Genomic DNA, 10,487 nt, shown 5'->3' on the forward strand with positions numbered 1-10,487 from the left:
TACAGTGGATTTTCTGTGACCAACTAGTATGTTAAATGTGGCCAAATTCCAAAATATCTGTCATGTGTCACTATTTTGGAAACCTTAACTAAATAGATTTGAAACTTCTTTCACACTTACCTTCCCACTTCTTTCTGATGGCTGGCAATGCTGGCTTCTTACCACCCACTCCCAGAAGTCAGGGCAAGGCAAAAGGAAAAGGCTAATACTCAAGAATAATATCTCAAAAAAGTTCAGCTTAATTATGAAAGGAAAAACACTGGCTTTTAAGAAAACAAACAACCAAAACACAAAACTAAGAGTTCCAAGCATTCTGCTTGAGAAAACAAGAGCTGAGTAAAATGTCTGAAATGTGAACACAGGAAACAAAAGAAAAAAAAATAGTAACCATGTTCAAATAGCATAAAAGGGTCCTTGCATCATAAACCAGTAATCTTTAGGGTTCAATGAAGGAATAAAGTTAGAACTAAGGTAAGCATGGGAGTGAAGGAAGGAAGCAAGGAAACACCAGATATGGAATGGGGAGGAGTAGGGAAGAAATTAATGTTTTTCATAATCAGCTTATAATAGAAGATTATAGAAGTATAGATATGTATTACAGAGTGAGAATCTCACAATATTTATCTGAAGTTGGCAAGTAAAACTTAAACATATAATGTAGGGAGAAAAAAAAACTTAAAAAGAAACTGATATAAGAAGATAGTTTAAGGGAAACGATAGCAGTCCTACCATGGGGAAGGCAACAGTCAGACAAAACAAGTTTCGTTTAGTGAGGACTGATGACAATAGGAGAAAACAAGATATAGAAAACAACAAAAATAATAATAGAACATGTTAACTGCAATCTGTGCTGGATGATAGGAGGGAGCAAGAAGAGTTTTAGGTGCAGAATCTTAAAACTGCAGATAATTCTGATTTCACTCTTTTTTTTTCTTCTTTGGTTCTCTTAAGGAAGAGAGTGGAGGGGCCAGAAGAAAGAAGAAAATGTGATGAAAGGAAAACCAAATCTAACTATCATAACTGGGATGGACTATCCCACCTGCTTATCAAAATCATAATTTAAAATTATAGTTTATGATGATAATATAGTTTATGATGTTTAGTCCTGACCTGTGATTTCATCTCTGCAGGGAGCTCTCAGCGAAAAACCCTCTACCAATGAAGATCAGTAATAGATAGGCAATCCACAGTCTTAAAGACTTTGCTAAAGAACTGAGATTTTAAACCTTTTTCCAGAGATACAGCTGGTATGTCAGAGACAGGATTTGAACCCAGGTCTTCCTGGTTCCAAGGCTAGATTTCTGTCCCTCATACTCTTCTGACTCTTTTAAAATGAAGAGTTGGAGTATAATACTCAACAACAACAACAACTTTGTATTCTAGCTAAATCCAAAAAAAGCAGAAGTGGTGATCATGATGTCAGATAAGGCAGTAGTAGAATAAAATGGGGTTAAGAGATAAAAGTATAAGAGCAGTGTCAGACCAGATTCAAACTCAAGTCATCGTGACTCTAGACTCAGCACTCAATACATTTCAGACTTACACAAGTGTGACTGAAAAATAAACAGAAAAGAAGTTAAGGATCTGAAATGAATATTAGAAAAAAATTATTGAATGGAAATAAAAAGGTTTCTAAATATATTTGAATTCTGAATGGTACTTAAAAAACATAAAATACAGAAATATTAAATACATTCTTACAGAGCATAATATCAAAATAATTTTAATCCATAAGGGAAATAGTAGGGAAAAGAAATCATATTTGAATGAGTACTAAACAATGTAATCCTAATGAATGAGTTTTCATAGAAATCACAGAAATAATGAATACGGTTATCAAAGCAAATTATAACAAAATACTCAGACTTCAGAGTGAAGCCAAAGCATACATTAGAATGAAAAAATAATCCAAATCTCTAAATAGTTATAACAATAAAAAAGAAAGAAGAGTTCAAGGAAATAAGCAGTCAAATGAACTAGGACAACACATTATTAACCATTAAATAAAATTAAAAAATAAAAAAAATCTGAAAATCACCGAAGAGATAAAATCCCCCTTCAATTACAATTCTTTGCTACAATATAAACATTCTTTGCATAATTTTTTTTCACATATGTTTTCCTTCTTTAGTTGCCTTGCAGTGCCTTTGGTCTTTTGGGGTTTATATACCTAGTAGTGGTATCACTAGAGTATTTACAATTTAGTGACTTTTTAGGTATGGTTCAAATTGCTTTCTAGAATAGTTGGAGAAATGCACAGTTCTAGCAAGAGTTCATTAATTTGCTTGGCCTCCTGCATTCCCTTCAACAGCTGTCATTTTCCTTTTTTGTCATCTTTGTCAATCTAATGGGTAAGAGGTGGAACCTCAGAATTGTTTTCATTTGCATTTTTTAATTATTAGTGATTTGAAGCATTTTTCACATGGTTGTTGACAGCTTGGATTTCTTCCCTTGAGAACTTCAGAGGTGTTTTAATTTGCATTTCTCTTATTAATAGTGATTTGGAGCATTTTTTTTTCCTGTGGTTATTGATAGCTTAGATTTCTTCCCTTCATAACCTTTTGTTTTATACATTTTGAGTTGGAGTGTCCTATGAGACATCCAGTGGGAGATGTCCAGCAGGCAGTTAGCATATAGACCTGGATGTCAGGAGACAGATGAGGGATGGATATGTAGATCTGAGAGTCATTTGAATAAAGATGGTAATTGATACAAGAGAGCTATCACTGACAGAGATCTTGAACAGAGAAAAGAAGAGTGGCCTACAAAACAGTACTTATACAAAGTAATGGGGACATTTATGAAAATCTAGCAAAAAAAATTTAGAAGCAATAGACAGAGAAAAAGTCATTTAAATGAGCAATTAAGAAATCATAGGTAAAGTTTAAATTAAGTAATGGGGTTGGTGAACAGCTTACAAGGGTTTGGGAAGCTAGTGGGTTTTAAAGAAGTGGAAACTGTTTCCATGAGTTTGGCAATGAAAGAGCAAAGTAATGTAGGTTGATAGCTTGAAGGGACATCAGGGTCAAGAGAAAATTTTTGAAAGGATGGAGAAACTTTAATATATTTATAGGAATCATGGAAGGTTTTAATGCAGAAAAAGAGACTGAAAATTAGGGGAAAAAAGAAGAGATGATTAAAGAGATAGGCTCTTCTAGGTCATGGGAAGGAACAGGATCAAGGGCATAAGTAGAGGGGCTGGTCTTGCAAAGTATGACTACTTTTTCATCAGATACTAAAGAAAAAAAAGAAAACAGGACATGAGAATCTGAGGTGTAAAAAATGGGAAGTAATGAGTAAGCACTGAATTTGGGAGATTTTATGATGAATATCAATTTCACCAATAAATATGAGAAAAAGTTTTCTGATAAGAAGTTGAAAGGGTAATATAGGTGACTTGAGGATGGGGGCAGGGAGTGCATAGTGTAAAGAGTGTAATAGTTAGTCAGTTAACAAAAACTAGCTTCTCTTGTACTTTAAGAGGAATCTTGAACTACTGAAATTCAAAAGAAGACTCCTGTAGCTGTCCTGTAGCATAGAGGCAGGAGGGTAAAAGCAAACTAGTTCAGATTTGGAAAAGGATGAGTGGCAGTAAGAGGAGTGAAGGGATTCCACTGAAGAAGACAGAATGTAATTGAATTTATTACCAATGTGTAAGGATTTTGAAGAGAAGAAAGTAAAATGAAGGAAAGATATGACAGACTAGAAAAACAAGAAATAAGAGTGACTGGTAGTAGTGAAGACAAGAATAGACTTAAAAAGCACGAACCACAGGACAGAACACATAAGGAAAGTGTGGTACCAAAATAGAAATAATGGTCAGATAGATACATTTCAGAGTTCTGGAAAATGAGTTAGTAAAACTTGTGTATGATAACGAGGCCAAGTGTTTGATCATCTCTCTATGTGTGGCTGAGGTGAAGTGAAGGCTAAAAAATGGAAGCTGAAGAGGCTAGGAAGCCAGGATGTACATAACATCAGTGTGAATATTAAAGTCTCCAAGTACAAGGGCAGAGGTTAAGGTTAAGAGGAAGTTTGTAAGCCTGATGATAACTCCTTGAGAAAGGAGAAAGAATGAAGGAGGTGGAGTGGGCAGTGAGGGGGAAGGAGGAGTGATAGTAATAGGATCTAGATAGGATTATATATATGGATAAATCAACTCTCCAAAGAACAGAGGTTGCTGAATAATGACAGAATAGGAAGGGTCAGTAAACAACACTGAGAAACACAGAGTAGTCCTACTCCTTGTTCTGGCTCCATGTGTTGGGGGAAATGGATAAAAATGTTTTCAGTGCTGGACAGGATATACAGGAATTCAAAGTCTTCTAGGGAGAGCCAGGTTTATAAGCTTCAAAAAAGATGGAAGGAATGTAAGAAGACATCTAATATGAAGGTCTACTTGTTAACAACAAAATAGGGGCTTTAGAGGGCTCAATGGAATGGGAAGGCAGAGAGGAATATGAACACTTGTAAATGTAGCCAGACAAAGGTGGGGATGAAGGAAAAGGATTCATTGTAAGGAATGTTGTTTTTGGCATAGAAAACTTTCAACTATAAATCATACGGATTCCAAGAGAAAGAAAGAATATCCTGGACATAGGACCTTAGATTGTTTTTCCTTTTTTACTGTCCAGGGGAATTGTATTTACCGTCCTACTTAGAGTGTTTTTATTTTTCTCCACTGCTTTCTGCTTAAGGTAATGGGGCCTAAGCTTCTGAACCTGACCTTATCTAAAAGGTCAGGAAGTTTGTTGCCAAGGGTCCAGACAATGGACACTTGTCAGCTATAGGATAGCTAATTCATACAACCTCCTACTGCATAAAATCTTTTGATTACTGATTTAGAGCTTCAAGGAAACTTAAAAGTCCTCCAGTGCAAGACCCTAATTTTATAGATGAAGAAACTGAGGCTTCTGCAAAGTTTTGCAGGTAGTGACAGATTTTTAATACAAACTGCTTCGGAGAATATTTCCTTCATCCCTAGAACAAATCTTATACTTGTAAAGTCGAATTTTGTAACTTAACTACAGATCTTTATATTTTTTTTTGGCTTAGCCATCTATACTATCTGTTCCAATTTCACAATTATTTCTCAAAACTATAGGATTAGCTTTCTCCTGCACTGAGCAATTTGGTGAACACCCTTCATCCAAGTTATCAGCAAGAAATTCCTGCGCCTTAAGTTGTGGTTACTTGGATTATCAAGAATTTAGTGGAAGGAGCAGAAGGTTCAATCTTTGTTCCTAATTGTAAGAAACAAGATACTAGAGGCAAGAAGGTGAAGGGCCAGGCACCTCAATGCTGGTTTTCTCAAGTTGTCTTCACTTTAAATAAATACCAATGGAGCATGAAGGCTGCCTATCAGTTAGCCCGTACTTTAGAGAAATGCCTGGTTCATGTATTTTTTTCTTCCAGTGATCAAGTTCTTTACATAATTTCTGCACTATTCATAATTGGTAATGTTGCAACCTATTCATACAAGGCATTTAATTTTTAATTATTCCTTCTTCCATGTCTAATAGCCACATAGCTTGACTGTAAGAATATTATTGTTAAAAGCCTGGTTCCCTAAGGAGATTGATGTCAACAGAAGCACTGAAAAATTTCCCCAAAACAATTCAGCCCACTGACTCCCTGTTTAATTTTTGAACCAAGTCATTGCCTATATGCAGCAACACTGCCCTCCTGGTTATTCCATTCAAGTGTACAGCCTCTGTTAATTAGTTTATCCTGTATACAGTTTGTTTTGTACATATTTGTTTGTATGTTCTCTCCATTAAATTGTAAACTCCTTGAGGGTAGAGATTGTCTTCTGCCTCTTTTCACATTCCCAATGCTTAGCACACCACTCCGTAAGTAGTAGGCATATAATAGATATTGATTGATTGATTGATTGATTGATTGACTGACTGACCATTCAAGATCAAGTTTTGTCTACACAATTGCTTATCATAGCCTGGACAGTGAACATTCTTTGTCCTTTTTTCCCCCAGTTTTTGTAATAGACAGTCTGACTGAATTATTTTAAGGAATTAAAGATCTCATTCAGGACACGCTACGATATCCCTTGAACCAATGGCTTGAACCAATAAAGACAATATCATGTGCAAATAAAACTCAACATTTACAGCAATTCTTCTATTTGTGTCCTCTGCTAGCCAGCTAGGTGACACAGTGGTTAGAAAACTGGGCCTAGAATTAGGAAGATCTGAATTTAAATTTGGCCTCAAGACACTATCTGTGTGACCTTGGGCAAGTCATTCAACCTCTCTCAGTTTTCATATCTGTAAAATGAGGATAATAGCACCTACCTTTCAAAGTTATTGGGAGGATAAAATAAGATAAGCACTTAGCACAGTTGTCCAGCATATGTAGCATATGTTATATAAGTAAAAATTATAACATTATTATTGTTATTTTTATTGTTGTTATGTTCTACATTCTCCATGATAGTGGCAAAAACTTTTGGCTAGCACCCATATTCCTTATTTATGTGTTCATTAATGTTAATAATCAGATGGTCATTGAAAAATTGACTCATCTTTAAATGTATTCCATATTATTTTGGTATGTATAAGAAGCACCTCACAGAAAAAAAGCTTTCAAAGCTACATTTTACTTAACTAAATCAAATGGATTTGTTTTTAAACCACCAAAAAGAAAATACAGGGAGATCTTGTATTCATTCTTAAGTCAATGGGGCAACTATTTTGTCTGTGTAGAATATCATTTTAATAACCTTATTCTATTTCTGTGTCCTATTCTCATCCCTTTATCATATGTGTGTATTTAAAGTAGCATGGTGTAGTACAGTGTTGAATAGCACTGGAGAACCTAGTTTTGCATCTCACCTTGGATATTTACTGGCACCACGGTCATGAGAAAGACATTTAACCTCTTATCTCTCAGCTTCCTCATCCAGCAACAATTCCTATTTTGCATATGGCTTTCTCCTACCCTTTTCCTTCTGTCCCTCCGCAGTTTTTTGTTTGGTTTTTGTTTGTTTGTTTTAGTCAAGTATTCCTCAGATTACAGCTTCTCAAAACATCAGTGACAACTTGATTCAAAGTTTAGGAATATGGAAATGAAAAGTCCTATTGACACAAACCATACTTTTCTAGGCAGCTGGTTCTTCTCCACACAATCTCCCCACTACCAACATACATATACACTGGCGAAATGACTAAAATGTCAATTAATACAAAGCACAACTTAACAATAGAAAGGAAAACAATTCCAAACATTTCTTAGAGTTTTCTATACTGAGACTATGAACTTGACCTTGGAGGAAAGCAGCCTAGCTTATACCCTTCCCTTCTGGAATCAAACACTAAAAGACCTAAAGGATAGAAGTGATGGCTTCTAGGTGCTGTTAGAACATCTAACTAGGGAAAAGTCTGAGAAGAAATACATTTGAGAAACTAGCATTCTTAAGACTGCAGATTAAACTATTTTCTTTACACTGGAGAGCAGCTAAGTTAATTCTGCTCTACTACTGAACCACTCAGATACACACAGGGGGAAAAAAAAGACTGCTTGTTGTTTCTTATGATGGGAAACAAAGGAAAGTCTCCCCCTCCATTACATGGCAATGCTAATATGTCATTCTGTGAAGTCATTATTAAATTGCACTATTTAAGCTATATTATATTTTCTTCTTTAGACGGTGAACAGTTATCTGTTCCGTTTTTTCCCTGAATATCTCCAATGACCAATTAAAAAGCTCCTAAAGGGTTAGTAACCAAATGCCTCTGCCGGGAAGGCCATACACACTGTTTAAATACATTTAATTTTCCTAAAGAAATCTAGCAGTGCAGCTGACTCCAGCTGTATGTCTCCTAAATGAGAACATGGATACCTTTTCTTTTAGAAGCTGCAGATATCAAAAGCTGAGTAAGCAATACACACACTTTCTGCAAACAAAAAAGTATGGGATTTTTTTGTTTGTTTGACTTTAGAGAGGAGGTGGCAAGAGTGTTTTTGCCGTGATATGTTGCACCAAACAGAAGATATGTATGCCATTTCCCTATGACAGAACAGGAGAGATAGGTCTGCAGGGGAAACCTCATGTATTATTGCTGTGTGACGGCCCAAGCTCTTGCTCAGTAATTCTACAAGTAACACGTATACCTTCAAAGATGCTGGCAACGGCCCTTTACCGCATCTGGCAGATACTGAAGTCCCAGGCTGTATCTAATAGCACATTGAGACAACGTTTTTAGGGTTCCTGGGGCAGAGCACAGCATAGCCAGTTTTTCACAAAGTTGCTGGTCTTTGGCTACCTCACCAGACACAGTGCCATTTTCCCAGAATTCAAAGTGTCCAACGGCTCTGTGGAGGAGCTCAAAGCAGGAATCCTCTTTTTCTGTTCCAAGTCCCCTAACCAACAGAGCCGTTACCCGGGAGACAGGCATCTGCACCACTGTCAAGGAGTATTCCAACACTCTCAAGGTTTCCCTTCACGGCTGCCCAGCTAAGTGGTGTGCCATTGCTGTAATCCAAGGCACTGACAGAGGCACCACTTTCTAGCAGGGCCCTTACACACTCACCATTATTCTTAGGCTGCCCTGTGAGGTGGGCTGACTCAGTTGCCATCTAGTGCACCGAGGTCCGCACCATATTCCAACAGGACCTCCACACAAGTTTCGTCCCTCAGCTGCATAACGGAGAGCCATCGGGGTGTGGCCATTTGAAGCCTTTACCCCCGCTCCCCTTTCCAAGGGTAACTCCACACAGAACGCATCGGGCACCGTGCGGGCACAGTGCGCCACGGGCACGCTTCCCATCAGCTACCCCTCTGCTCAGGAACTCTACGTTATCACGGGGAGGGCACGTGGAGCAGCGATCCTTTGAGTTAAGGGCTCTGAGAGGGTATTTGCTCTGAATGCTCTGCGTAATACACCACATACTAGAAGTCATCAAGGGCTCAGGATATCTCCACATGCTCCAAATGAATCATCAAATCCACATGGGGAGCGAGAGCCAGCACCAAGGGGTGACCCGGAAGCAGAAGTTGTCAGGTGCGGGTCATTCCTCTTCGGACAACCAGAGGACAGAAGGGAGACAACGGGCCTGCGCACATGACTGTATCCAGGCGGCAGAGGGCGCCTGCGCAAACTCTGGAGGCCTGGCTCTTCCCCTGTCCTGGATCTCTTCCCAGACTCCTTCCTTTCCCAATTAATGACTAAGCATTGTATTTTTTTAAATTTTTTTTTTTAAATAGGCAATTGGGGTTAAGTGACTTGCCGAGGGTCACACAGTTTGATCTGAGGTCGGATTTGAACTGAGGTCCTCCTGCCTTAAAGGCTAGTGCTCTATCCATTGCGCCACCCAGCTGCCCCTAAGCATTGTATTTTTTAACAATTTTCAAGAACATGTTTGTCAACTTTATTTTCCTATGCCAAAGATGTTGCGTCTTGTATTTATAATTTGTGGAATTTGTTGATTTAACTCCAATTCTTTTGTTTTCCCCAACATCTTTTTTTCTTACCTTTGCTGACCAGTGTAAGTTCATGTATGCTAATGTTTCTAAAAAAAAAAACCAACACTTTTTTTTTTAAGATATTAGATTCAAATGCAAGCACTGCAGGTTCTAACAGATGGAATCTGCCTCTAGACTTGCTACCTAGATTGTCTCAGCATTGATTACAGTAAGGGCTAGTGACATGGAAAAAAACAAGAGGAATGGAGGGCGTACATGTGATTGTCCTGATAAGACCTTGTGAGAAAATGAAACACTCAGGCTGTAACAGCACAAGGTCACTCTTCATCTGGATATAGCCCAGTGCTGATGGTGCATGGGAAGAAGGCTCCTTGACATCAGCTGGGGTGAGTGTTGCTTTCTTCCCCACACAGGTACCAACCTGTCTTTCTCCTCTTCCAGCATCACTATTGTGTGTGTGTGTGTGTGTGTATACTCTGCAGGCTGCTGCAACTGGACTGCCCAATTTTCCCTGTCCCTGTAACTCCCCTTGCAAGGCCAATAAACAGTTGTGGAAAACAGGTATAGATCCTTGCTTGCAAAATCTGAACTCACTGACTAGTTTAGCCAGTTCAACATGTATGCACATATACATGTTCACATGTTTTGGCAGGGTGTAAGAGAGGCAAAGGAAGGAAGTAATCAATGACTTTTTCAACTTTCTGAATCTAAGATGGAATTTAAAATTATTCAAACTTCTGGGCAAAAAAAAAAAAGTTTCCAGAGGCCTCTAAATATGTCAAGATCATGATATAAAAATTTTATAAAAATTTTGACTTCTTTACTAAAATGCTCCACTAACATCCTAGAATTAGCAGGATACAATGAAAGAGTCATTCTTGCAGTTAATAGGAAATGCTAATCACCAATTCAAGTAATGTCTGAATTAAGGAAGGAAGAAGGGAATACATATATTTATTTATTATAATGCCCATCATGTGCCAGGCACTGTGCTAAGCCCTTTTTACAAATATTATCTCATTTGATCATCTTATATCTATCCCTC

The 10,487-nt window shown here is 37.7% G+C and overlaps 1 pseudogene; it reads right to left on the minus strand.

The window, feature by feature from the left end:
• The window catches only part of LOC110213767 (uncharacterized), a 35,721-nt pseudogene extending 26,935 nt beyond the window's left edge, over positions 1 to 8,786 (minus strand).
• Positions 8,787 to 10,487: the final 1,701 nt, after the last annotated feature.

Source organism: Phascolarctos cinereus, unplaced genomic scaffold (genome assembly GCF_003287225.1).
Source record: "Phascolarctos cinereus isolate Bilbo 61053 unplaced genomic scaffold, phaCin_HiC Scaffold_1;HRSCAF=81, whole genome shotgun sequence".
Classification (NCBI taxonomy): Eukaryota; Metazoa; Chordata; class Mammalia; order Diprotodontia; family Phascolarctidae; genus Phascolarctos; species Phascolarctos cinereus.